The sequence below is a fragment of the Triticum aestivum genome, chromosome 6B (genome assembly GCF_018294505.1).
Source record: "Triticum aestivum cultivar Chinese Spring chromosome 6B, IWGSC CS RefSeq v2.1, whole genome shotgun sequence".
Lineage (NCBI taxonomy): Eukaryota > Viridiplantae > Streptophyta > Magnoliopsida > Poales > Poaceae > Triticum > Triticum aestivum.
Window position 1 is genome coordinate 694,689,285 of NC_057810.1, and position 4,507 is coordinate 694,693,791.

Here is a 4,507-nt window from a genome sequence, read left to right on the forward strand (position 1 = left end):
TGCGAACTTCATCCAATGGCAGATCTAAGTCATGCTCGTCGTGACTGTTCGGCGCTCCTGACATAGGCTTGAATCCGTCGAAGATCAAGTCTCTGCGGATGTCGGCAGTGTAGTTCAAGCTTCCAAACCTGACCTGATGGCCAGGGGCGTAGCTATCGATCTGTTCCAGATGGCCAAGCGAGTTGGCCCGCAGTACGAAGCTGCCAAATGCGGAGATCTATCTGGGGAGGAAAACCTCACCCCAGACCGCGTCGTTGAAGATGATTGAAGGAGCCATCAAGCCTTATGGTGACGACACAGTGGAACTCTTAATGAAAGCACCAATGTTAGTGTCAAAACCGGCGGATCTCTGGTAGGGGGTCCCGAACTGTGCGTCTAAGGCTAATGGTAACAGGAGGCGGGGGACACGATGTTTACCCAGGTTTGGGCCCTCTCGATGGAGGTAATACCCTACTTCCTGCTTGATTGATCTTGATGATATGAGTATTACAAGAGTTGATCTACCACGAGATCGTAAAGGCTAAACCCTAGAAGCTAGCCTATGATTATGATTGTATGTTGTCCTACGGACTAAACCCTTCAGTTTATATAGACACTGGAGGGGGCTAGAGTTACATAGATTCGGTTACAGAGGAGGAGATCTACATATCCAAATTGCTAGCTTGACTTCCACGCAAAGGAGAGTCCCACCCGGACACAGGACGAAGTCTTCAATCTTGTATCTTCATGGTCCAACAGTCCGGCAAAAGCATATAGTCCGGCTGTCCGAGGACCCCCTAATCCTGGACTCCCTCAGGCGCCTCGTGGCGTTTATGACTTCAACTCCAAGTCTTCTGGTTTGCTTTTGGTCCAAGAAAGATCACCGCAAAGGTTTCATTCCATTTGGACTCCATTTGGTATTCCTTTTCTGCAAAACTCTAAAATAGAAAAAAAACAGAAACTGGCACTGGGCCTCTGGTTAATATGTTAGTCCCAAAAATAGTATAAAAGAGCATACTAAAGCCCATTAAACATCCAAAACAGATAATATAATAGCATGGAACAATAAAAAATTATAGATACGTTGGAGACATATCAAGCCCCCTCCTTCTCCTTCCTTGGCCTCCCCCTAGATGGGAGGAGAGTTCCCCCTCTGGTCCATGGCCTCCATGGCGGCAGAGGGGCAGGAGCCCCTCCGAGATTGGATCTCCCTCTCTGTTCTCTTCTGTTTCGTGCTCCGTGAGGGAGTCCTGGATTAGGGGGTCCTCGGACAGTCGGACTATGTACTTGTGCCGGACTGTTGGACTATAAAGATACAAGATTGAAGATTCGTCCCGTGTCCGGGTGGGACTCTCCTTTGCGTGGAACGCAAGCTTGTCATTTCGGATATGTAGATTCCCTTCTCTATAACCAACTCTGTGTAACCGTAGCCCCCTCCGGTGTCTATATAAATCGGAGGGTTTAGTCCGTAGGACTAGAACAATCATAATCATAGGCTAGCTACTAGGGTTTAGCCTCTGCTATCTCGTGGTAGATCAACTCTTGTAATACTCATATCATCAAGATCAATCAAGCAGGAAGTAGGGTATTACCTCCAAAGAGAGGGCTCGAACCTGGGTAAACATTGTGTCCCCCGCCTCCTGTTACCATTAGCCTTAGACACACAGTTCGGGACCCCCTACCCGAGATCCGCCGGTTTTGACACCAACATTGGTGCTTTCATTGGGAGTTCCACTGTGTCATCACCATAAGGCTTGATGGCTCCTTCAATCATCCACAACGATGCGATCCAGGGTGAGGTTTTCCCCGGACAGATCTTCGTATTCGGCGGCTTCGCACTGCAGGCCAATTCGCTTGGCCATCTGGAGCAGATCGATAGCTACGCCCCTGGACATCAGGTCAGGTTTGGAAGCCTGAACTACAACACCGACATCCGCAGAGACTTGATCTTCGACGGATTCGAGCCCATGACAGGTGTGCCGAACAGTCACAAGGAGCATGACTTAGATCTGCTATCGGACGGTGTTCGGGAGATCACACCTGCAGCCGCTCTGGCCTTAGATCCGGAGCGGATCGTGCCCTTCGAGGACGGATGGATAGACCCCGCCATGGAGGCCGCACACTCATCGGCGATAGTGCTGAACACAGACTTCGCCTCCAATGAGGTCTGTGTCATCGGACCCTCGGACTCGTCTCTGACCATAGGCTCCGAACTGCGCGCATCCGTGCCTATTGAACCTGATTGGGCACCGATTATGGAGTTTACCTCCGCGGATATCTTTTAGCACTCGCCCTTGGGCGACGTGCTAAATTCATTAAAATCTCTGTCCCTGTCAGGAGACTCTTAGCCGAACTATGTCCGGCTTGAGTGGGAAGCGAGTGATGAAGAAATTCGTTCCCCACCCACCACCCACTTAATAGCCACTGTCGAACACTTAACCGACATGCTTGACTTCGACTCCGAAGACATCGACGGTATGGACGACGATGCCGGAGAAGAATAGGAACCACCGCCCATAGGGCGCTGGATATCCACCTCATCATATAATATATATATGGTGGACACGCCCAAAGAAAGCAATGGCAACGAGGCGACGGAGGATAATCACCTCGAGAAGCAATCTAAGTGCCGACGACGCCGTTCCAAGCCCCGCCATAGCAAAAATGGCGATACCAGCACAAGAGACAATAGCACTCCGGATGGTGCCGAAGACGAAAACAATCCCTCCCAGCCAAGCTTGGAGAAAGCCGGACGGGAGGATGGGCAAGCTAGCCCTAATGAATAGGCAATAGATGGAGACTTGGAGGATGACAATTACATGCCCCTCTCCAAATACGAGGTGAGCCTCCACGACGACGAATTTATCGTACCGGAGGATCCCGTCGAGCAGGAGCGCTTTAAGTGCCGGCTTATAGTCACTGCAAAAAGCCTGAAGAAAAAGCAGCAGAAGCTTCAAGCTGATCAAGATCTGCTAACTGATAGATGGACTGAGGTCCTGGCAGCCGAGGAATACAGACTCGAGCGCCCAACCAAAAGCTACCCGAAGCAGAAGTCGTTACCTCAATTTGAGGAGAAGGCAACAGAGCCTACACTACCAGCGCAGGATGCGGCTGACCGGCCACCCCGTGGCCGAGACAAAACGACGTATCAGCCCGAACGCGAGCCCGCACCCCGTGGCGAAACAAATAAAAACACAAAGGCCAGGGGCTACACGTATGACCGGCGAGACGAAGTGAAAAATAAAGCAGGACAGTCAAGATCAATCTACGGATCACGGGGGCGCGCCCCAACGCGTGGTGATGATCACCATGCTGGATACACTAAATACAAATCCGGCTGGGCTGAATACAACCGACCAGACTCATTTGAACTATGTCGTGATGTAGCCCGGCATAGAGGCACCACACACCCCCTATGCTTCACTAACGAAGTAATGAATCATGAGTTCCCAGAAGGGTTTAAACCCATGAACATCGAATCATATGATGGGACAATAGATCCCGTGGTATGGATTGAAGATTCCCTTCTCCACATTCACATGGCCCACAGCAATGATCTACATGCCATCAAGTACCTCCCACTAAAACTCAAGGGACCGGCTCGGCATTGGCTAAATAGTTTGTCGGCAAACTCCATTGGAAGCTGGGAGAACCCGGAAGACGCATTCTTGGATAAATTCTAGGGCACTTATGTGCGACCACCGGATGCTGATGACTTAAGTCACATAACCCAACAGCCCGGAGAGTCAGCCAGGAAATTCTGGACTTAGTTCCTAACTAAAAAGAACCAGATTGTCGACTGTTCGGATGCCGAAGCCCTAGCGGCCTTTAAGCATAACATCCAACACGAGTGGCTTGCTCGACAACTCGGCCAAGAGAAGCCGAAGTCCATGGCAGCCCTCACGACACTTATGACCCGCTTTTGCGCGGGCGAAGATAGCTGGCTAGCTCGTAGCAACAGCAAAGGAAACAATCCTGGCACCTCAGATGCGAGAGATAGCAACGGCAAGCCCCGACGCAATAAACACAAGCGTCGTAATCATGGCGACAACACTGAAGACACGACCGTCAATGCCGGTTTCAGTGGCTCTAAGTCCGGTCAGCGGAAAAGCCATTCAAAAGGGACAATTCGGGCCCGTCCAGTCTGGACAGTATACTCGACCGTCCATGCCAAATTCATGGCACCCCAGGAACACAAGCCAATCATACAAACAGAGAATGCTGGGTCTTCAAACAAGCCGGCAGGCCAGGTGCCGAAAACAAGGAGAAGGGGTCTTAAAGCAAGGACGACGATGAGGAGCCCCGGTCACCGAACACAGGAGGGCAAAAGAAATTTCCCCCGCAAATCAAAACGTTGAACATGATAAACACCACCTACATTCCCAAGCTGGAACGGATGTGCACTCTTAGGGATGTCGATGCAACGGAGCCAATCGCCCCAAAATATAACCTATGGCCGATCACCTTTGATCGTACGGATCGTCCGACCAACACCAGTCCGGGCAATTCAGCCACACTAGTCCTGGAC